This window comes from Equus przewalskii, chromosome 25 (assembly GCF_037783145.1).
Source record: "Equus przewalskii isolate Varuska chromosome 25, EquPr2, whole genome shotgun sequence".
Classification (NCBI taxonomy): Eukaryota; Metazoa; Chordata; class Mammalia; order Perissodactyla; family Equidae; genus Equus; species Equus przewalskii.
Window position 1 is genome coordinate 33,960,724 of NC_091855.1, and position 24,073 is coordinate 33,984,796.

At 53.7% G+C, this 24,073-nt stretch overlaps 1 protein-coding gene across 6 annotated transcripts in view; it reads right to left on the reverse strand.

Moving 5' to 3' along the window:
• GPR68 (G protein-coupled receptor 68) overlaps positions 1-20,320 on the reverse strand; it is a 28,466-nt gene extending 8,146 nt beyond the window's left edge. Inside the window, exon 1 of one of the 6 annotated variants that reach the window (XM_008507431.2) lies at positions 20,184-20,320. The gene's annotated coding sequence lies outside the window, so the exon portion shown is untranslated. Of the gene's footprint in view, positions 1-2,928; positions 3,335-10,361; positions 10,789-11,000; positions 11,749-17,516; positions 17,633-20,183 lie in introns of those variants that run through there. The other 5 variants (XM_070594426.1, XM_008507428.2, XM_008507430.2 and 2 more) reach the window with 5 other exon arrangements.
• Between the last annotated feature and the right edge of the window lie 3,753 nt (positions 20,321-24,073).

Consider the following 24,073-nt stretch of genomic DNA (forward strand, 5'->3'; position numbering starts at 1 on the left):
CTTTTTACTCCGCACAAACTGTGACACGGCATCTCCTCTGTAGTCTGGCGATTCCCAGACCTCCCACCAGGTGGAAGGTTGACATAACCAGCTTCCTGCCACCTCACAGGACATGCTCAGTGAGGCTCACCCTGCTTCCATCATTTTCTCCACCAGTCTGTTCTTGGAAGGGGCATCTCGACCTGCCCAGTCACTCACGTTGAATGGCTAGCCTTCAGCTCCCTTCCTCATCTTCATTCAGAGCACCCAGTTAATTACCCAGTTCTACTATTTTTAACTCCTAAATATTTCCCACATCCATCACCTCCTCTTCAGCTCTCTCACCAGTGCCCTAGATTGGCTTGGTCAAGATTTCCTCCCCAGAATGCAATGGCCTCCAATCAGATGTCCTGCCTCCATCTTACCACTCTCAAACTCCTGCTTCAAACCCTTCAATGGTTCTCCATTCATCCGTCTGTCCATCCAACCAGCCATCCATCCACTCATTCACTTATTCATTCACACAACAAATACTTATTGAGTATCTATTAAATGGAAGGCACTGCACTAGACACTGGCCCCTAGAGTAACTCAAGTTGCTTTTAGTCTCATGGGAGAGGGGAGAAGATAAGTGAAACCAGCTCCTAAGGAGAGCATAAAATTTTAAGGGAGTTCATAGAAGTTGACCTAACCCAGCCAGAAAAGTCTTCCCCAGCAGCAAGTTATGCAAAGACCAGGAGAAGGGGGAAGGGCTGCCTGAGCAGATGGGAGTTTTTTCCTGTGGAAACAACGTGTAAATCAGGTCAAATGTGAGAGAGAGAAAATGAGCACCTTTGCGGAACTGAAAGTAGCTTGGCATGACTGGGTCTGGGTGTGAGCAGGCATGGCCAACATGAAGCTGTAGAAACTGACAACTATTTAGAAGGGAGTGGGGAACAGTCAGGGACAAATCTGAGATGTTCCTCCATGCTTGGTCCTTATAAGCTCTCAAAAATTATTTGTTATATGGATGGATGGGTGGAGAGGCGGGTGGGTGCGTGGATGGGTAAATGGGTGGACAGATGGAGGTGTAGATGGATGAGTCAATGGATGGATGAGGGGGTAGATGGATAGATGGAGGAGTGAATGGGTGGCTAGATGGATGAATGGGTGGGTGGGTAGATGGGTGGGTGGGTGGATGTGTGAATAGCTTGATGGGTGCGGGATAGATGGATAGATGGATGCTTTAATGGGTAGATAGATGGATGAATGGGTTGACGGATAGGTAGGTGGTGGGGGGGGTTTGAGGTTGGATGCTAGGACAGTGGAGATATCATTAATAGAAACAGAAAAGTGAGGAGGAGAAATCACTCCAGGAGCCTGGCATCTGCTCAAGCTGCCTGAGCTGGTCAGAGAGTCCTGCTTTTTTCACCCGGGCCTTATTACAGCCAGCCCTCCCTTCTACCAGTCCCTGAGGACAGGCACCCTCAGCTGGAAACTGTACCTCGTCAAGGGTGTCCCTTCTCCCCCTGGTCTCCACGGACAGCTTGCTTCTCAAAAACCAAAGGACATAGTGGAGACAAAAGTGTTTTGTAAGTGGAAAAACATAAATGGGATGGAAGAACCAAGTCACACCCGTTGAGAGCCCTCTCAGTGCAGGCCAGGCACATTCCAGTACATTCATTCTCTCTTCGAACCCCACCCTCATCAGTGCCCATTTTAAGGATGAAAAAACTGAGGTTTAAAGAGACGAACCAACCTGCTTAAGACTCCACAGTTACAGTGTGATAGGTCAGGTTGTGAACTCAGACTGGCCCACGCTTTCCTTTATACCTTGTTCTCCTGTTTGTCACGACTGTCACTGAGCCACCACCCTCCACCTCCATGCTTCTCCAGGCTCCAGTCCTCACAGATGCCACCACAAGGGCCACCAGGCTTAGTCTCAGGCCAGCCCCTGCACCTGGAAGACGCTCTGCCAGGTCAACCATCTCCTCAACACCCACTGAGGAAAACCCACTATGCGCCCAGCCCATGGTTCCCCAAGGCGGAGAGGCTTGGGGTGAAGAATCCACACAAGGAGCTGCTGCATGTACCTCCAACACTTGATCACCCAGCTAAGAAACAGAGAGAGTACCCACGAAGCAACCCAACACCTAAAAGCAAATCTTTAGACAGATGATCATGAGCGTAGAGGTCTCTGAGGACTTTAACGACCAAGAGAAATTCTGCCCTGAAGGGAAGGAAGCGTCCCTTTGACGCCCATGGAGAGCCTCCTGCATGTTCCCAGGCAGGAGGTGGAGGTGCCTGATGCCGGAACTTGGCCGGCCGGCTGGCGTATAAACAGTGATCTAATCAGTCCCCGTCTCCCGTGTGGTGCACTCGGCACGCACACAGACAGTTACTCACGGTGCCTGCCCACGGCCCTGCTCGCAGAGCCCGAGCCCACAGAGTGGGAGGCTCCAGCCAGCCTAGCTCCCCTTCCCTTTAGCGGGTCAAACCTCCACACGCTTGAAACCGGGCTGTTTCATTTCCTGAAAGTTTCACAAGCTGTTTGATATCTCCCTCTGGGGCGGGAGGAGAATCAGGCTGTGCTTTTCCTTAGTCCCCATCTTCCCCCAGATAGCCTCCCTCCAGCAACAACAACGGGACAGAATCTCATTTCTGAAGCCCCCATAACTGCTGCGAAGTTCAGTCTCATCGGGGCTCACGAAGTCGCTGTGAGTCAGGGGGGGCTGGCACTGCTAACCCTTTTCACAGCCTGAACCCAGAGAGGCGAACCCAGTTGCTCAAGTTCACACACTAAGCTGGGTGGATCTGAATCCAGAACCCAGGTGTCAAGGTACCAACTCACTGCCTTTATATTCTTTTGATCTCAAACCACAGCACGAAATACACGATGTATTTCACACAGACATTATACACACATGTGCATGCACACACAGAAACTGACTTCCCCAGAGCGATACTCACCCTAACGCTTGCGATGCATTCTGACCATTTCCATTCTATTTTGTTTTTCTAAATGCAGGTCATGAGCTATTAAATTGATCTCCTGACCCACTAATGGGTACAATCCTCAGTTTGGAAACAGCTGGACTGACCCCCTCCTGCTCAGCCTCCGGACCCTAAGAAGGCGACAGTCTCTGCAGCCAGGTGAGGAGCCGTAAGGGAGCGGCACGAAGGGGAATCCCGGTCCTCTCTGACTCTGCCTGGCTGAGCTCTACCCTCAAACCTCAAACTGCCCACTTCCTCCAGCAGCTCCGCAGAGGCCTGGGGGAGGAGACTGGACCACCTTGCCTGGCCTGGCAGACACCCCATGCAGACAACCCTGCAGCCAGGACCCGTGCTCCCCCTCTGGTGATTTCCCACAGACCACGCCTCCCAGCTCAGTCTAGAAAATCCCAGCTGGAGGCTGCCCATTCCTGAGCTGAGGCAGAATCATGTGAACTCCGATCTGGTGTCAGGCTGCCGGTTGCTGAGAAACACTGGCCAGCCAAAGGATGAGGGACTGCTCCCTCCACGCATCCTCGGTCTGCTTTCTACACACGCCAGACGCAGGAAGCAACCTTGATGGGAATGTTAAAGCCTGAACTAGGGGTGGGGGGCCTCAGGGATTCAGGGGGATGCAGGAGGAACAGGGTGTGCTAATTCCACCCATCAAACCACCTTTGAACACCTACAGGACACCAGGAGAGGAGACATAGGAACCCTGGCCCGGGGGTCCTCGCTTGAGCCACTCAGACAGGCCGACGCTCAGGTAACTAGAATATACCGTGGACACAGGCAAGAACAATGAGACAACAGGCAAGGACAGGGGGAAGCTGACTGTTACGCTCCTTCCCCGAGGCTGTCACCTGTCAGCCGCTAGAAACCACTATCTGGGTTGGTGTTTTGCAACATACCTTAGAAAATATCTGGGGAGCTTATGAAACATAATACCAATGTCCAGACCCCACTCTAGACAAATTAAATCATACTTTCTGGGAGTGAGATGCCAGCACCAATGTTTTTAAAAGCTCTCTGGACAGGTGCAACGGGCAGCCGGGTGGAGAAGCCCTGATGGGGTGGAGGCAGGTTGGATCCTGTTCTGCAGATGAACAGAGAGAGGGCAACACAGTAAGGTTCTGGGCCATGGATAAGGCAAGCAGCAGTGTTTCTACACAGCGTGGAGCAGGCACAGGGCTTTGGCCTCACGGGGTCTTCTGGCTCTCAGGAGCGTGTGCTGACCTCCCTCAGCACAGCAGGGCTGAAGGGAACCCCGAGGTCACCAGCCCAGCCTCTTCATTTTACAGATGGGGAAGCTCAGGCCCAGAGACACAAAGGCCCTAGACCCGGGCCTTGCAGCTGAGCAAGAGCTGTGATTCTTGACCCTGCTGCCGACTTCCGGCGCCATGCTATTTTGGCATGACCTCCTCCTTCCAGGGGAGTCTCCTTGGAAGCTGCTCGTGGGTTATGTTGCTGGAGCCAGGGAGCCAACATCCACCATGAGTGGCAGTCACTGAGGATGTGCATTCTCCCTGCTCTGTTAGGTGATCTGTGGGACTCGTCTTCTCCAGACAGCAAACTACTATAGTCTTGTCCAAGGACTGTATGGGTAGGGGTCCCAGGAAAAATCCCCCTCTGTGGGGCCTGGGCCCTCCAAGCAAATGCTACCACACACAGGCCCTCTTCAGTGGTCCCCTATATCAGTTGCTGCAAAAGCCTGCGCCTTGTCATAGCACAGTGGTGAGCGTGTAGACACAGATGCTGTTTCTGAGTCACAGAAGTGTGGTTGTCTTTCCCTGATGTCATATGAAAGGACAGGTGGGTTAGGAGAGCAGGACTGACTTACTCACCACCTTAGTGGTGAAGACCTGGCTACCCCCATGACACACCGGCCAAAGACAGCACCTCTGGCTCTCTCCATAGGGCAGCCCAGCCCAACAGGACACACACAGACAGCCCATCTATACCGTCACTGTCTATACCTGCAGGAACCACTCATGGCACTGTGCCCCCTCCTCCCCCCAGCACCCCCGAGCTGCCCAGCTCCCCCTGCCAGCAGTATGCACCATACCTCACCTGGCATGGGGAGCCTTCCTCTCGCCGGGACCGCCATCCCCTCCCCACTGGGCCTTTAGCACTGTAGACAGAGGATGAAGCTTGCTTCAGTTTTATTCAAATCAGCTGAGCCCATGCCCTCTGTGAGATGCCCACTCAGTAGGAGAAAAAAGCGCCCATGGTGTCTTCCACGTTCGTGCTAGGGTTTTTGTCTTTAACCTAAAACAGGAAGGAAGGACTAGAAACCGTGGAGACACCAAGCATCAAGCAGTAGCCTGAGGGTCCTAGACAACCCATAACCTCGACTCCCCCAAATCTCACCAAGTAAACTCACAACTCAGTAAAAGTAGTGAGTTGGTAGTAATAACAGCCTCAAGAGAAGCCCTGGCCTGACTCCCCCCATTCAGACTTCTGTCCCTAAGCCCAAAGTGGCAGCATCTTGGGGCTGCTGCTGAGCAGAGCGGGGCATTTAGTGAAGGGTGAGAACGCCTGGGCCCGTGGGGTGAGGTGACCCGACAGGGGCTGCTCAGACCCGCCTCCACGGCTAACTTCCATCCTGGAAAGACAAAAGGACCTCAACCGGGCCAGGCCTGCCACCTGAATTAATTTTCGCATTCTCTCTTTAAGCCCCCAGTGACAGCGGTCATGAAGCACTGTAGACCCCCTGGGATGGCAGTCCCAGAAGGTTGGAGTGAGCCCCGGACATCCCTCTTGTGCCCCTGGTATAAACATCTGCTCCAGGAACATGGGCTCTGAAGGGCTGGTGGACTTTTGTGAGCTGCTCTAGAGGCCATTTTGAGGGCAACAGGGCCCCAGGCCCTAAGGCCCTCGGGCACCCACTTGCCTCCCAGAGATCCAGGAAGCCTGAGAGTCATCATAGGGAGGGCTTTGGAGTCTGCCCTGAACTGGTGGCACCGTGCAAGGCCTCCAGCACACGGCAGCAACCCTGTGGCTACAGGATGGAGGTTAAGAGCGGAGGCTCTGGGCTAGACCACTGAGGGTAAGTCCCCGTGCTGCCACTGTCTGGCTATGTGACCCTGAGAAATCACAAACCTGGATGACCAGTGGCCTCTGTGAGAGTCAAAGGAGATGAGGTCCAGCAAGTGCTGGCACTTAGTAGGTTCTTGGTAAGTGTTGGCAAGGGTGCAGTGTTGAGGATGGTGGTGGTGGTGGCACAGTGCCTCACGCTCAAAGGTCCTGCCCCATCATCTGACGCACCCTAGAGAGGGTGAAGGACGGGCAGGCCAACTTGCTAAGATGTTCGCTATGGTGCACCACCTTATTCCCCATGGCTACTCTACTGATTTGGGGCCCGTCGGGGTAAAGGCCTTGGAGGCTCCCCAAGGGCTCTGACAAGCACAAGAAGCACCTGTTATGAGCCACTGCTGTTTGACTGTAGGGACCTTCACTGACTTGTGTCTTGAAGGCTGGCCTTGGCCTTCCCCAGGCAGTAGCCTTCCATTTCAGCACACGCTTACATCAGAGGAGCCCATGCAAGGTGCAGCATTGTTGCAGGTTCAAAAGAGGCCAGGTGTGAACTAAGGATGGCTCCAAGGACAAGAGGATGAGCAGTGGAGAACCTCTCACGTGCCCGGCATCACAGCGCTGGTGGGGTCAGAGAAGAGGCGGGAGCAGCTGAGGATCAGGAAGAACAGTCAGCGCCATTCTGGAGCACAGGCTTTGTCCCAGGTACCCTGCTGAGCACCTTCTAAATGTTTTCTGTTTCAACCCTCACATCAGCCCTGGGAGGCAGCGTTATCCCTGTCTTACAGGCAAGGCAACTGCGACTTAGTGCCAGCAACCTGCCCAGGGTCACAGAGCTGGGAAACAGTAGAGGCACTGGAATCCAAAGACAGGGCTCTTGACCACTGTATGAGTCTCCTGTGGCTGCTGGAACGAAGTACCACGAACTTAGTGGCTTAAGACAATACAAATTTCTTATCTTACAGCCTGGTAGTCAAAAGTCTGACGTGGGTCTCGCTGGGCTAAAATCAAAGTGCTGGCAGGGCTGCATTCCCTCGAGAGGGTCTTGGGGAAAATCTGTTTCCTTGCCTTTTCCAGTTTCTAGAGGCTTCTGGCATTCCTTGGCTTGTGGCCATGGCCCCTTCCTCATCTTCAAAACCAGCAGTGGCGGATTGAGTCCGGCTCACATTGCATCTCTCTGACCTCTGCTCCCATCGTCACATCTCCTTCTCTAACCCTCTTGCCTCCCTCTTCCACTCTCAAGGAGCCTTGATCCCACTGGGCCCACCCAGATAATCCAGGACAATCTCCCTATTTTAAGGTCAGCTGATTGACATCTTAAATCCACCTGCTACCTTAATTTCCCTTTGTCATGTAAGGTAACGTATTCACAGGTTTCAGGGACTAGGAACTGGACATCTTTTGGGGGGCCATTATGCTGCCTACCATGCCACCATGTTGTACTATTTAAAACCCTGTGGAGCAGGACCTCTCAAATGTCAGCATGCACACGAATTGCCCAGGAATCTTGTTTAAGAGCAGGTTCTGGTTCACTAGGTCTGGGGTGGGGCCCGAGTTTCTGCACTTCTAACAAGCTCCCAGGCCTGTGAGCCCAGGCCCACTTTCTCTCTTTTGCAGCCCCACAGTGATTAGTACAATGCTGCCCAAGGGCTTGGCACTTGGTAAATATTTGAGAACTGAAAGAAAGAGAGGGAGAAAAGAGAGAGGGAGGGAGGGAGGGAAGCAAGGAGGGAGAGAGAGAAGTTGATATGGGAGGGGAGGGAGAAAGGAAGGAGATAAATATCTGGACGTTGCCCCCCACCCTGAACCTGGGACAAAATGTGACAAGGAGAGATAAGAGAGAGCAATGAAACCAGAGCCTTATGGACCCATCAAGAGAGCCATGGGCGATGTGTGGTGAGGGTGAGTTGTGATAGCGGTCCGGGTGGACTTTGAGCGACACCTTGAGAACGGAGGGTGGACAGGGTGGGCTGAAGACAGCTGAGATGTGAAGGGAGGGAGGAGTATTATTACTTAGTAATGCCCCTCTCCCCCTCTAAACAGTAAGGAGCTGAGTCTGTTCTGTTCTCTGCCAGGGAAAACGGTGGTTTGGTCCAAAATAATTCCACAACAAAAATGTGTTGAATGTTTCAAGGAATAAATGAATCTAAACTCCATTTCTTTCTGCAGCCCGCCTAGAAGGCCAAGTGTGGCTGAAATTGAAGTTAGGAGCTAATGAACTGGGGGAGACAGTCAGGATACAGGATGAGGCAACAGGAAGTGGGTTGGTTTTGGCTCCGAAGGCACAGTTGGGTGGCCATGTGTGAAGATGCATTACAGCAGCAGCCTGCTGCTGAGAGAGAGGCTTTAGTTTCTCTTTGGAAAGTCTGTTGTCTGTCTGAGAAGGTCTGACCTGCCCGGGGCATCCTTCCTGCTCGGAGCACCAACCACATGCCTTAGGTTGCCATGGTGACCCCCAGGCCTGCCTCCCCCACGAGCCGCCTGCTTCTCCCTCCCCCCCAGAGTGCTCCAACCCATCAATTAATAACTTAATAATGTATGACAACAGTCACTCCAAACACCCAGGCAGCAGCCGTCTTGAAAAACAGACTTCTCCAGAGAATTGAGAGCCACAACAATGCTCATTACACCCAGCCCAGGCCACCTGCTAAAATCTAGCTTTCTGGATCCAAATTACTCTCTCCCTGGCTTCTCCCTCTTGTTTTAAAGACACGGGGTTGGCAGAGCTGGAGACTGAAGCCTCAGAGGTCCCAGGGAAACAGATGCTAGAGAAGCCACCATGTAGGATGATGCCTGCTCCCTCAGCCCCGAATCAGGCCCAGAGAAAATGATCCTGACCCAAAACAGGCTCTGTGAGAGACCCCCGTCTTGAGTATTCGTATCTCTGCTGGTGTTCTCCTGGGAGAAACCCTACATCCTTTGCAAAGATGAATTAATTCGTCACCATGGCACCCAGAGGGGGAAAAAAAAGCAAAAGAGAAGACTTTCAAGTTGTGGTAGGTTCAAGATGGCTGGCAGTTGAGACCCTCTCACTGAGAGATGGGGTCTAAGGCCCCTCCGCTGGAGTCTAGGTGGGCTCTCTGACTACTTCACCAAAAAATAAAGCGGAAGCCACACTGTGCCAGTTTCAGAGCCCAGGCCCAAAGAGATCAGCAGCTCCCACTCCCTGTCCCTTGGGATAGGTGCCCTTGAAACCTAGGTGCCATGCTGTGAGGAAGCCCAAGGAGCCTCAAAGAGAGGCTCACGTTGGGAGGAACCAAGATCCCGGTCGACAGCCCCAGCTGAGCTCCCAGCTGACAGCCAGGATCCACTGGCACGCCCCACAAGGGTGTGACCTTGGAAGAAGATCCTCCAGCCCCAGCTGGGCCATCTCAGCTGATGCTGCAAGGAGCAGAGAGAAGCCATCCCCACCAAGCCCTGCCCAAACCACAGACTCACGAGCAAAACAGACGAGCACCGTTATGTTAAGGCACTATCTTTTGAAGCAGTTTGTTATGCAGCAATCGATAACTAGAACATAAGAATTGTTTTTCTCCAAAATCATTTAAGGGCTTAACATGTACTGGATTCACGCATCTGGTTATTTGACTTTAATTTTTATAACAACTTTGTGAGGTGGATATAATAACCTCCATTTGTCCTATAAGATACTAAGGCTCAGAGAGGTAAGGCATCTTGTTTGAGACCAGCCAGCTAAAGCACGAAATCTCTTTTCCACTCTTTGTTTCCTGTTGGATGAGTCTTCTCCCCCTACAGTGTGCACTGGACCCAGAAGGGTGTAACATAATAGTAACAGCAAGAATACTCAGAGCTAACGTTTAGGGGGCGCTACAACATTTTCAAGACAAGATGTCTCCCTGCCTGATCTCATAACCACCCTAGGAAGTAGGTTTTACTATCATGCCCATTTCACAGAAAGTGACACTGAGGCTTAAAAAGAGGACAGGTGATCTGCCCTAGGTAATAGCGCTAATAGGTGGAAAGGCTGAGAGGTGGACCCAGGCCACCTGGTCCAGGAACCCGGCTCTCAGGGGCAGATACTCTAGTCTATATAGTCTAAAGCATCCACATTGCTCCAGCCCTGCTTCCTCTGCTAAGCTCAGGAATTCTTTTCCTGCCTTCCTTTCTTTGGAAGCCTACCTGGGGGGAGGAAGGGGTTGAAGGAAAACATATCCATATCATCTCAGATGTGTATAGTTTCAAACCATTCTCACATCTGTTTTGTCTTCGCAATCCCTCTGTGTGGTGGCGGTGGCTAGTACTTATCTCCGCCTTACAAAGGCCCAGCCACAGCAAGTGACCTGCCCAAAGCCACACAGCCTCTGGCTCCAAGTCAGCGCCTTCTCCTCTGCCCACCGCTAAATCCCCAAGAGCCTTACCCTGCCCTTCGGCGCCGCATCACTGATCCCCAGCCGGGCGATTACCTGGGCCCACTTGATTGCCAGGCAGGGGGCCCTGCCGACCAGCGACCCCACCTGGAGCTTCTTCGGCCAATCCCAGGCCAGTTTTGCCCTCCCTCGGTGGCAGAGGGGCATGGTCGGGTCTCGGTGATCCGCCCGGTGCCCGACAACGAGCCGCCCTTCGCCGATGTGGGGCCGGTCAAGGAAAGCCTGGCCCACGCGGCATCTCTGGGGCACCTGTGCCGCCGAGCTCTGGGACAGGAAGGGTTAGCTGCCTTCCTTTGGTTTGGAAGTAATTACGAGGTGGCCGCGGAGCCAGCCGAGGGGGCTGCTAAGGCGGGCGGCGGCCGCGGGGGGACGGGCGGAGACACCTCCCCCGGGGGAGGGCCCGGGACGCGCCGGCGCTGGGGGCAGACAGCGGGCGGGCCTCGTCGCCGTCCGCACCCGCACCAGCACCCGCACCCGCGTGGCCGCGCCGGGGAAGGCGCCGGGCTAGACTCCGGTGCCCCGGACCCCGCTGCTGAGCGCACGCCGTTTCCCGGACCTGGCGCGAGCGGGACCCCACGACTGTGGCGGGGAGCAGGGCTGGCCCCGGGCAGGGGAGAGAGGGACACGTACCTGCGCGGCCAGGGGCGGGACCGCCGTCACCCCGCGCCTTGCCTGCGCCCCATCCTACGGCCGGTGCATAGCAAGCGGGTGGGCACTGCGTCCTTGGGTTGCTGGCGGAGGTGGCCTGGGCACGCCGGCGAGTCCGTGTCCCGGCCAGGCCTTCCTCTTTCTGGGACCACGGGGCCACGTTATGCTCCGATTCCCCTCATCACCCCCGCTCCCCCGTCGGGCACACCCAGCCCTGCCCGTCCACACCCTGCCTTCACTCTGACCACAGGCCACCGGCTAGGCGCCTGCCAGGAAGAGCCGCGGTCGCGCAGACCTGTCCTGGAGGTACAGCGCTCCCGGCCCCCACTACCAGCCTGTCCCCGGACGGGCTCTGGAGCTGCCTGCGTGGGCTCAGACCAGGGTCCTTCTCCAGCCACATCCAGAACCCCTAGGTGAGAAGCTATGAGGAGGGTCCATGAAGTGACCTCTCTGTTCTGTTCCCCTCGGTGTCCCCAGCGCCAGCCCATCAGTCTACTCAGTAAATGCAGTGTCCTGTTGTTGCTCAGGGCCTCGCTCCACCTCCCCTAACCCCGGCGCAAGCAGCTCAGCCCAGGGGTCCCCACTTGGGTTCGCTTCCTCCTGGATCCCTGCTCTGTCCTTCCCAGGGCCTGAGTGTGCCTGCGGCAGTGGTGGCCAGGGACACCACAGAGGACCTGCCGCTGCTTTTGTTGAGAATTCAAGGAGGCCTTAGGGCCCTCTGCCCCACAGAGAACAGCAGTAACAGTAGTCACAGCTCAGTTTTTGAGCACTTCCTGCGTGCCAGACACCGTTCTAAGCACTGTAAATGCACGAACTCGTTTGAGCTGTACCGCTCTGTGAGGTGGATACTATTATTATCCCCATTTTACACATGGTGGAATGAGGCACAGAGAGCTCAGGTAGCTTGCCCAAGGTCACACAGGTAATAAGCAGAGACACTGAGATTCAAACCCAGGCAGGTGAGTCCAGAGCCCTCATCGCCACCTGCATCCTCTCCCAAGCTGCCCTTAGCTGTACTCTCAGCACCTTCTGCTCTCTCACATCTGCATACCTTAACTCCTATGTCCCTCTCCACTCAAAAGACCTCCTGTGCACCCATCTCTTGAACTCCTGTCCAAGTTTTAAGACCTGAAAGGCACCTCCCCTGTGGAGCCTTCTTGGTTGCCCAGGCAATTTGTGCTGAGCCCCTTCCACCTGCCCTTGGAGCCCTTCCCAGCATTCTTTGCACTGCCCACTGGGGTCCTTGGCCCACAGCTGTCTCTCCGCAGGGTCCTCCTTCCCAGCCCAGTGCCTGGCTCAGAGGGGGGTGCCCCATCCCTGTTCGTGAGGGAGAGTCTGGGACTGTCGCCGCAGGGGTCTGCAGAAGCTTGTGCGGTGGGCCATCAGGACACACAGTTGCGGGTTAAGGGCAGCGGAGTGCAGGCGGGGGAGGGGAGGAGAGACATCAGCTCACCTTCTGCTGGCTCCTCTGGGCGGCTCAAAGCTCCACGCTTAGTGCCTTGGCCCCAAGGTGAGAAATGGACGTGGGCAAGGGGCGGAAGATACCCTGGCAGGGGAGGCAGGGAGGCGGAGGGGGCAGGGAATTTCACTGTTCCCGCTGGGCACATGCCCAGCAACCTCCCAGCAGGCTCTTCTTGAGGCTGGATCAGCCCCTTCTGCTGGTCCTCACTTTGAAATCCCCCCTTCTTGCAAACTCTTCACAAATGGAGTTTTCTGGATGAACTATTCATGCCATCAAAATGCACATATGCTGTTTAAAAATTGCCAAACTGGAAGTGGTTGTTAAGAGTTTTGCTTCGAAAGCCAGAATGCCTGAGTCTGAATCCCAGCTCTGCTACCTACTAGTGGGGTGACCTTGGCCAAGTCCCTTAATGTCTCTGTGCCGGGTTCCTCGTGTGTGAAGTGGCGACGTGGCTTCTAAAGGGGCTGAGATGATTACATGGGTTCCGTAGATGTTGGCTGTTATTACTTTTATTGCCCACTCCAGGTACCCTCATATAGGGTTCTTATCTTTTGAATGTTTACTGTGTCCTGAGTGTTTAGGAATGATCTCTTTTCACCCCAAGAAGTAGTTTTATTCTCTCCCTTTCACAGATCAGGGAACTGAGGTTCAGTGACTTGCCTATGGCCACTCAGTGCTGAGGGTCTGAGCCAGGACTTGACCGGAGTCCTGACTGCGAAGCTGCTTCTTGCAGCGATTATGTTCTGCCTCATCCTGTGCCCCCAGGAAAAAAGTGGGGTGTATCAAAGCCCACCGTCAGTTGCTAGATCTGGGATTCTGACTCTCAGGGGTACATGCCATGCAGAAAGTTTATTACAAAGTGAATCCTGCCAGGGCCACCTCATTGCACAACTGGGGGTGGGGGGTGGGGGTGGGTGGCGGGTGTACAGATTGTAACCTATCAGATGGTGGCCTCTGGAGTTGGGGCAGTGTGGCAGTACAGGGTGGCCCTGTCTCCCTGCCTCTCCTTTTCTGGCTCACGGTCTCTGTTTACAGATGTCCAAACAGATCTAGAACCATTCACAGTCTAAACACCCTTCAAGTAAAACAAGCTGCGTTTTGATTCACATCTACTTTTCAGAGACAGACAGCATGGCACCTGTACCAGTTACTTAGAGATCTAGAATTGGCCGGTGGAATGCAGGGTTGGCCAGGCTCTCCCTAAGAAAAATGCCATATTTGGAGAAGCAAACAGATTCGTCACTCTCCCTGCAAAGTCGCCTTTTGGCTAGACTTGGCTGTGTTTCTCGGTGTCAAGATGTCCAGTCCTCGGCAGGGGCCGCAGAACTTGTTTGTAAACAAAACCTGGCATTGGCATTAGAAACAACAAACAGCTCACTCAGTTAAAATGAAGCATGCATTGTTTTCCAGAATCTTCCTGGACCTCAAGAATGGTAAATTAGGGCCCATCCTCCTAGAATGCTCATTTGAGACACTGCACTAATAACCATCTTTCTTGCCCACAGAAATCATCTCCCACAGTGGGCAGGGCTCCAGAGCTGTGGTCAGAAACAGAAATTCTCCATACTCAGTGCAAGTGACGTTTACGTCCATTTCTTCTTTTCCAGTCTCCCGTGGGTGGCTGTTCTTGGTATTTGCATTGTCCTGGTGTCAGGCCCATGGGGGCCCCCTGCAGGGGCTCAGAAATGACAACCAATGGAATGGATGAAAGAGGAGGCACCAGGCCAGAATCTTCTCCATCCTACTCTATGGATTGTATTGCCGGGCTCCCTTGACTCTGGCTTCTGTTTGGTTTGGCCACTGGGAAGCACTAACTGGGATCAGAGGATGGCAGGAGAGTGGGGTCGGGGGCGGGGAGCGGTGCAGTATTTATCCCCCTGCCAGGCTCGCTCCAGGTTGGCTGCCTCCCTTTACTGAAGTCGTCAGCTCCCATCGGAGTCTCTCTCCTGCAGGCATTGCTGTCTCTCCTTCTTCCTCCAGGCCTGGGGATGGTAACAGCTCCCCAGAGATGCTTGTCCCAGGGTGCCGCACCGCCTGCGTTGGTTCCCTGAACCCTTTCCACATCTTTAAAAACTGTGCCTGTGTTAAAGTCCCCTCAGCGACCCTGCGTGAGTGCACCTCTGTGTCCTGCCAAGACCCTGATGACACAGAAGCAGTTTACCAGATGTGTCTTCACTGCAAACTCACTCTCCAGGGAGAACGTGCACATATTTTAGAATGCACACAGATTATCTACTTTAAAAAATTACCCTTTTTCCAGTTCATTTTTCCAATTAGCACAGCTGGTCAGCCTCAGAGGAAATCTCTTTTTATCCCCCAAACAGCAGAATGAGTCCCTACTTCCTCACTCGACTCCAGCGCCAGCTCATCTTGTGTCCCTGCTCGGCCCCAGGCCTCCCCTTGCAGAGTCCCCTGCCCTGTGCTTCCCATCACCGTGAGCTTCCTAGCCACTCATTCAGGTGGACAACTTTCCTTTGGAGAAATACTCGCCATTGCGGAGTCCAGGACCTCCCAAGGCAGCTTCAAGTAGCAAGAAGCTGGTTTTTCTGAGCATTATCTTTTCTGGCATCAACCACACTCCAGCAGGCTTGGGCTTGAGCTGATTAATCAGACGACTGACCTGATTAACACCAGTGTTGTTTCCGCTCCCACTCAGATAATCCGTGGGCTCTCAGACAGAGTGTGACTAATGAGGATGCCAGAAGGCAGGAAATTCTGAGTCTGGTGGAGAGTGAGCTGAAGTCCAGGTGAAGCATGAGCACACACATCTGGAGAGCTGGGGAACCCATGTCACATCCCTGGCTGGACTGTAGACTCCTAGAGGAGGCCTTCAGGCTGGGCTTGCTCAGGATGAGGCAGATGGGAGTAGGGGTAGCATCTGAACATCTGGGTTCAAATCCCAATTCTATTGCTTTCTGGTTGTGAGAGCTCTGGCAAGTTATGCAGCCTCCCTGAGCCTCAGTTTCTGCTTCTTTAAAATGGGGTTAATAATGAAGATTCATGTAAGAATCAAATACAAAGGCGCTCTCAAGAAATCTGGTTGACATAGAAACCAGGAGTCCAGCCTAGCAGGTGCAAAGAGAGCATGTTATACTGGGAAGGCACAAAAGGGGGCTTTGCTGAGTGAAGTAGAGTGGCCTAGGCTGGGGCTGTTCAGCCAGCCTTGACCAGCCTCTACCTTGTTTATGGAGAATGGATCGAATCTCAGCTGTTCACACTGGCTGTGTGACCTTGGGAAGTTACACGACCTCTCTGTGCCTCAGTTTCCTCATCTGTGAAATAGGGATAATAACAGTACCTCATAGCGTTGGTGTGCATATTGAATGAATTAATAAGTAGAAAACTCTTAGAGCCACACCTGCCCCTGGAGAGTGCTCAGTGACTGCTGGGGCATCCAGCACATATGGAAGGCATGTGTGTCCCCTCTGGCTCAGGCGTGCAGGCTTCTTTGTGGTGGTGAGCTGGGGAAACGTGGTTTACCTTCTTTGATTTGTTGTATAAGATTTGCCTTCTCCGGGTCTCATCTAACTTTGGTGTCTGGATGCTGGCGGAGGACAGAGGTGAATGTGAGTGGTACTCAGCACCCAGGACCTCTTCCAGACTTACCTGCAGGGAACCCCTAAAGAGAATCATTGGATGCTCCCTGCAGCGCCCCTGGAGAAGCGTAGGTGCCGCTAATGGGGTGTGGGTCGTGGGATGATGAGAACGGGCTGAACTGGGAGAGGCCTGGCAAAGAATTTATAACCCCCACCAGGCCCTCACCAAGAAAATCCTGGTGAAAAGTCCCCCTCTGTGTTGGGCTTCACAACTTGCCTGGCTCGCTCCCGGGCTGTCAGCTGGTGTCTTGGGGGTGCTAATGGTGCTAGAGAGGCAGTGTAGCCTGAGGTTAGGGGGGTGCGCCCTGGAGCCAGACTGCCTGGGTTCAAATCCTTGCTCTGCCACCCACCGAGCTATTTAACCTCTCTGTGCCCCATCTGTGAAGCGAGGATGAGAACAATGGCACCCGCCTCAGAGAGTTGTGTAATGTGCTCGGAATGGCTCCTGGCCCAGAGTAAGTGCTCAGTAAATGTCAGCTATTGTTAATTATTACCCACCAGCCCCAGTGCCCTCTGACTACCAGGGGCAGCAATGTGGTAACCAGAATAATGCCCCCTCCCAAAGATGCCCACATCCTAATCCCCAGAACGTGTCGCCTTGTGTGCAAGACGTGCATGTGCAGCTGTGACTTAGTTAAGGATCTTGAGATGGGAGAATACCCTGGATTATCCACGACGGCCCAGCGTAATCACAGGGAGAAGAGGAAGAGTATCAGAGTGATGCGGAGTGGCAAACACTGGACGTGCCATTGTTGGCTTTGAAGATGGGAGTTGGCCATGAGCCGAGACATGCAGGCAGCCTCTGGAAGCTGAAAAAAGCAATGAACTTGGCTCTGTCCTAGCACCTCCATAAGGGAACTCGGTCATGCCGACACCTTGAGACCCATTTCTGACTCCAGGGTTGTAAGAGAATAAATCTGTGTTGTTTTAAGCCTCCAGGTTTGTGGCAATTTGTTACAGCAGCCCTGGGGAACTCATACAGCTGCCGAGACCCAACGAGCTGCATCCTTGAAGGAGGACCCTCGGCGAGGGACTCCGCAGAGGTTCCTGAGCGCCTGTGCTGCGGCCCATACTGCTTACCCTGTGGGGGTGTGGGAGACACACCAGATCGGGGAATGGCGTGTCCCTGGGTACGGGCCCTGCCAGGGATGGAATATTCAGGGCAGCAGAGCTCGGGCTGGGCTCAGTCGGTTGAAAAAGGCCTCCTGGGGAAGCTGGACCCTCAGCAGGGCCTTGAAGGCTGGAGGGTGTGGGGTCTGGACAGGGAGGAGGAGGGGGAGGAAAGGCATTGCTGGAAGGGGCCCAGCGGGATCAAAGTCAAAGAGGTCAGCCGAGTTATTCCTTCATTATTCATTCACCACTGGCGCTCTAGGCCCTGTGGGGGGCACCTGGATAGGGAAGTGTGGGAGGTAAGCTGCTGCTTGTTCTTATGGGACTTACCCTCTGGAGTGAAGCCACTATGCCTCCACCATAAAACAGGACAAGTGTTACAGCAGGAGAAGTACAGCTTGCTCAGGGGGCACATCAGGATGGGCTTCCTGGAGGAAGTGACCCCTCTGTTGAGGATGAGAGGAAGGTTGTTCTGTATCACTTGGGGCTCTGTGTGGTACCCTGCACTCAGCAGGTGCGGACTGGTAGGAATCTAGCCACCTATTTTGTTATTCCCTGTCCATTTCTTTCGTAATCCATCTTCTTACACTAAGGAGAAAGTCTCCGTTGGGTGCCAGTATGTCTCGAGCACCACTTTAATTCTCACTAATCTCCCTTTGTGACCTAGAGAGCCAGCTGCAGGCGTGTTCTGCAGGCAACAGGTACTAATGAAAATTTAATAACACTGCTTGGTTATCTTTGTTTTTATTTGTTTAATCCCCTGCCTCTTGTGGCAGGATACTGATTTTCCACTTCTGGGAGTGGAACACAATTTCCATTTAAAAATAAGTGTATTGAAGTGTAATAGAGTCACAAGTGAGGAGGGGGCTCTTCCTCTCGCTGGGGAGCTGACCGCTGGGGTCCAGCTAAGGACAGAGAGGCCTTAAGTGCCCTCAGTGATGGGCCTGACCACTCCTTCGGGACTTCACTTTCTACTCCCCAGCCCCATCACGCATGCTCAGTCCTGGGGAGGGCGGAGCGGGATTTGGGCAAGCTGCTGAGAGGCTATAGGATGCTCCACGAGAATTCTCACCGAGCTGGGGGTGGGGCCGCTGCAAGGAGAGGAGCCCAGGGGCCCATCACTGGGTGGACGTCTGCTTAGGCAGGGGACACGCTAATCTGTGCCTTTTTGGGACAGGAAGCAAAGAAACCTGGAGAGAGGAAGGAGACAGCGAGGGGACAGTGAGTGGCCCGCACGCCCTCCATTTGTCATGCAGGTTCGTGTGGCTAATGGATAAGGGGGAAATGAGCTGAGCTCCCAGGAGGGCTGACCGGTGGGCACAGGAGCCGAGGGGGTGAGGAGGAGACAGTGCTGGGGCCAAGGCTCCCAGGTCAGGGATCTGGACAGCAGGGAGGCTCCGGGGACCTCTGGGGAAGTCTTTGCATTGTGGCCCTGAGGAGCCAAACAGGGAGCATCAGGGCCAGTGCAGCCTGGCCAGAGAGAAAAGATGATCAACAGAGAGAGGACCCCAATAGTGGTGGCTGCATAATGAGACATGGCTCCTTGTCTCTTTCCTTCCTGCCCCCAGTGCACTGAGGGAGCCAGGCCCTGGAGGAGTGGAGAGGAAGGAGGGGCCCTGGGCCCTGGTCCTCTCTTTAGAATGTGGGTTCTTAGATCCTCTTTATCCTCAATCAAGGGCCCTAGGGGTGATTCTCAGGTATTGTGGTTTGTACCCAAGTGACAAAAAAAGTGATGGACTTTGCCCAGGAAGATGCTGAGGAGCACAGGGGAGATCTGAAAATAGTGACAGCAAGAGACGTTTCTATTCCCTGAATAGAGGTTCTGCAATAATCCATTTTCCAAAGTAAAATATTTTTAAAAATTCCCACAACAAACCACAATGCATAAAACCATAATGCATCTAATAAAGTGGAATTTGAATGGCTGAGTTTTTGAAACTCTGCTTTAGAAGCGACACTAGGATTAACACAGCATTGACAATACTCTGACAGCTATGATTGGAGGATGGTGGGCAGGGAGGGGCCACACCATGGGAGCGCAAAGCACAAAAGCACCTGAGCAAGAGGAGGGCAGTCCAGGTAGCCTTCCTGGAAGAGGTGACTTCTAAAGCAAAACCCACAAGGGGTCTAGGAGGTATTGTGGGAATCAACCCTCCCAGGGACCCATGTGTATGGTGCTGTGGATACAGAAGGGGCCCTTTGAGTATTAATGATGGGGGCATAGGGAGTTCTCCTTAGTCCAGGGGTTATTGGTATGGGCAGGTGCCCCCTTAGTTAGATTCTGATCTTTTGGAGCAGGAAGGAGGAGCAAGGAGGCCCTCCCACCAGTTACTCCTCAAATTGGAGTCTGTCTCCCAACTAGAGTTACACCGGCAGGGACCTGCTCCCTCCACCTCCCGCTACAGCCCAGCAGAGGGCCCATTTGCTGAACGAATGACCGGGAATGGATGCAGGGATCAGCTGAGACAGTTGAAGGAATGGCGCCTGCGAAGCACCAGGCACCAGCGGGCATCCAGTAGCTACTGGTTTGCCCCGCCCCTCCCAGGAAAGCGTGCAGCCGGGGACTGGTCCTTGGACGCCTCCCCCGTGTTCTTCCCTGGGCCGCAGCTGCGGTTATGCAGGGTCAGGGCAGGTCCTCAGGGCACCGGGACGGTGTTGGACTTTTGACATCTGCCCCACCCCAGGGACCCTGGGCAGGGCAGTTCCCTCTGGCCTTCTGTGCTTTCAAACGCCACCCTGCTGACACACCCTCTGGGTAGTAGGTCCCTGGGCCCCCAAAGCACGATCAATCTGGACCACGGAATGCCAGGGAGCTACTTCCCAGACCTCCTCCTCCTCCGCTCCCCTCAAAGGCCTTTATCGGGAGACTGGATTTTGAATTTTCCGCCCCAGGAGATGCCGGGGAGCCGGCCTTGCCGAAGGTCGGTGGTCCCCTCGGTCCGGTCCCCGGCCGCTGTCATCCCAGCGCCGCCTGCCCGCTGTCCCGGGCGCACTCACCTCTCTCAGGTCCGGGCGCAGGAAGCCGGGCCGCGGCTCGGCGCCCCCTCCGGCTGAGCCCGGCCGCCCGCGGGGGGAGGGAGGCGCGCGGCGGCGGCGGGGCCCGGGCGGGCGCGGTGCGGGCCCTGCGCCGCGGGGAGGGGGGAGGGGGCGGAGGCTCCCGGGCGCGGGCCGCAGAGCCGCCCCAGGGCCCTGGGGAGGTGCGGCTTCCAGACGGCCCGGTCGGGCCATGGCTCTGCCGTGGGGACACGGAGGGGCCCAGAGGTTTCCTCCCCACCGTTTTTGGGGGAAGGGAGATGAGGAGCAGGTGGCTGGTTTTGCGTCTGCTAGTTCTCAGACTGCGTGCGCGTGTGATTCGGTGAATTCACCTCAGTGGGCTGGGCCCAAAAGCCAGAGCTTGGGAAGAGGCGGAGATTTCTGATCCCTGCCAGGACCCCCACCCCTCCCCAGGCACTTGCCAGGCCTGCCAGGAGCCGGCCGCCTCCCCACCCCCACCCCCACCCCCGCCTGACTTCACGTTGTCCACTCTGCCCATAGGAGACCACTGCCCCACCCTACACATGGAAAGGTGATGGGGTTTCCTCGGGCCCTCCCTTTGGTCTGTCAGCCCCCCCAGGGCCACTCTTTCTGTTCTAGCCCCTGGAGAAGGGCAAGGAGGGAGGATGCAAGGAGAGAGAGGACACAGCCCAAGTGGCCTGTGTGGGAAGAACCCTGGGTCTACATATACCAACATCGGCTGGGACCTCAGCTCTATAAAGCTCTTCTCTGCACCGGTTCTTCCTTCTTCTTTGGCCACTTCTTCTCAATTGTTCTCTCTTCCTTTTCAGCCCATCCCTAAAAGGTGGTGCTCCCACTGGTGTGCTGGTGCCAGCGGGCACTGGCTTGTGAGAGCAGATGGGTGAATTTCTAGGAGTTTTGCAAGCTAGTCGTTAAACACAGCCATCATTAAAAATTAGTTTACGTAAACCTGTGAATAATTTATATTAAAAACAAAGGTGATAAATACTCAAAACTTGCCTCTTTCTAATTATTTTAGTTACCTTTGCCCTTGAGGTTTATTTACACCTATTGTATCTGTGTGGCAGTGATGTTATATAATAGGGTGCAACTGCATCTCTCTTCCCACCTCTGGGGTTAGTGACACCACGCTGGCGGCCTGAAATCGACCAGGGTATTTACACCACAGAAACTGGCAAACCTTACCAACCTGGGCTTGATTTTTCTTCAGCATCTAGTGTCTCCAGACTTAATTAAGAAAGTGATGTAGAAAATGTTAATGGTGCAGATTAAACTTAAATGTGTCTCAGGTGAATATTATGTAAACTATATCTCAATTTTTTTTTAAAAAAAGTGCTGTGTCTGAACTGATGATTGGATAAAGAAGTTGTGGTATATTTATACGATGGAATACTACTCAGCCATAAAAAAGGACAAAGTTGTCCCATTCACAACAACATGGATGGACCTTGAGAGTATTATGTTGAGTGAAATAAGCCAGACAGAGAAAGACGAACTCGGCATGACTCCACTCATAGGTGGCAGTGAACGTATGGACAAAGAGAACTGATCGGTGGTTGCCAGGGGAAAGGGGTGTGGGGGGAGGGCACTAGGGGTGAAGTGGTGTACCTACAACATGACTAATAATAATGTACAACTGTAATTTCACAAGGATGTTAACTTTTATAACCTTAATAAAAAAAATTAAATTATATAAAAAAAAAGTGCTGTGTCTGTAAACATTACAATGCAAACAGCACAAGAAATTGAGGAAATTTGTCCAGCATTCAGAAACTACCACCTGACTGAGCAGCCACTCACATCATCAACGAACGAGTGACGTTCTGACATCCATCATCAGCTCCTTTCACGTTCATCTTACTTGTTAACATAAAAGAAATTATCAACCAACGTTCATGTTGGAACTACACTCATTCCTCAGTTGCAAGCATAGGTTGGCTATAAAGACACAAGTTTGGCAAAAATAAATGACAGCCTTCTAAGAGAATCAATTGGTTGTATGGATTTTACAGTAGAAAGTATTACATATTTTATTATTTGTAACTTATGTTATCCATACTTTATATCAGTAAAACTTTATTATACATATTCCATCCCCTCCCCTCCCCCTGGTTGGTTGATAAACTGGCTGGATGTTTAACGTTGGCTGGATGCTTCCCAAGGTTTGTCCTATGCTTTCTAATTTTCTCTTTAATGTTCTGCCCAGGGTGAGCCTCTCTTGTCCCACAGGTGATCCCAAATCTCTCCCGGGCAGCCCTCACTCCTGAGCTGTGGGCATGAATATCCAGCGGCTGCTTGGGTATCTCCCAGACACCAGGTCACACATCTCCCAGGCCAGTGCAGAGAGGGTGGGGCCCTGGAGCTCAGGAGGGACATGATCTGGGACGCCCCCTCAGCAACAGGACCCCGGGGTACTGCTCAGGATAGGACATGGGGAGGAGGGGGGGATGTTGCACATATAAGGGGTTGGGGGAGGATGGTGAACTGTGGGTTGAGTTGGAGGTGTCTTTGGGACATCCAAGCTGGAAAGACAGATCTGGAAGTTCTGGGAAGAGGCTGGGGCTAGACGTATTTGGAGCCTTCTGGGAACACACTGTAATTAAAATTGTGGATGTGTATGAGCTCGTCTGGAACAAGAGGAGGAAGTGATAAGAGGGCTGGTGAGCCACGCAGAGAGGACCTAGTCCGCAAGGGGATGGGTGTGGCCAGTGTGGAGGCAGACGCAGGGGAATGTTTGAAAAGAAAGGTCACCTGGGGCCATGAGAGCTGAGAAGTTGTCTGAGGCAGGCAGACTGGTTGGCAGGCTACTTCCAAAACCCAGGGCTGTGTGTGTGTGTGTGTGACTGATTGGCAGGCTACTTCCAAAACCCAGGGCCAGGTGTGTGTGTGTGCGCGCGCGTGCGTGACACCTAGGAGGGGAACAGGTGGCCAAGGTGAGGGGGGCCAGATTCCAGACACGTTCTCAGGTCAAGGATGTGACCTGTAAAATGTGGGATGTGCAGAGATGGGGGGCTCAAGCCCGCATCACAGGCTTCTGTGATTGTGAGACAGCGCTGTCCTTGGATGAGCTGGGGAGCCTGGAGGAAGCCTGCAGTCAAGGCACGGGGGTCTGACGGGCAGCTGTGACTTCAGGCCTGAAGCTCAGGAGTGGTCAGCGCTGAAGGGGTGCACGCAGGGAGGGGCAGCCTGGAAGCTGGAGCCTAGGACTTGGCACACAGGAAGCTTTCAATGACCGCTTGTGGAAGGACTGAGTGAATGAATGAAGAGCCGCCCCAGAGGGAAGGGAATCATGAGACAAGAGGCTGAGAGTTCAGTTCAGCTCAAACCATGGTGGATGGCAGCTCCCGCTGAGGGGTCGGATACGACAGATGGCAGAGCCTCGGGAAAGGACTGGCGAGGAGGCAAGAGGAGCCTCTTTTAAAAAAGAAGTCTGATGAGTAAGGAGGCCCTGAGGCAGCTGGACAGAGAAGCATTAGAAGAAAGATTTTGTCGTGTGTGGAAATTTATATGCCTCCCTCTCTCCCTCCCTTCTGATCTGTGGCCTGAGATCTAAATTCCAGGTCTGGCACTTGCTAGTTGAGGAGCCTTGGGAAAATACAAAGGACCACTTTAAGCCAAGCTCCTGTCATGATATGAATCCCAACTCAAAATGGGATTCAACTTATACTAACTTAAAACACATGCAAGTCTGGAGCAAAGTTGTTGTAACCAGGAACCTGGCTCTCACATTCTCTGACATAGTGGCACAGGGAGCTGTGGGTGCCAACGACCGGGGATGACTCTTTGGGGCGCTGAAGCAGGGAGCCTCGAGATCCCCCTGACGGCCTACTCAAGGCTGCCAATAACGTGCACTGAGGAAAACTAGGACTCGC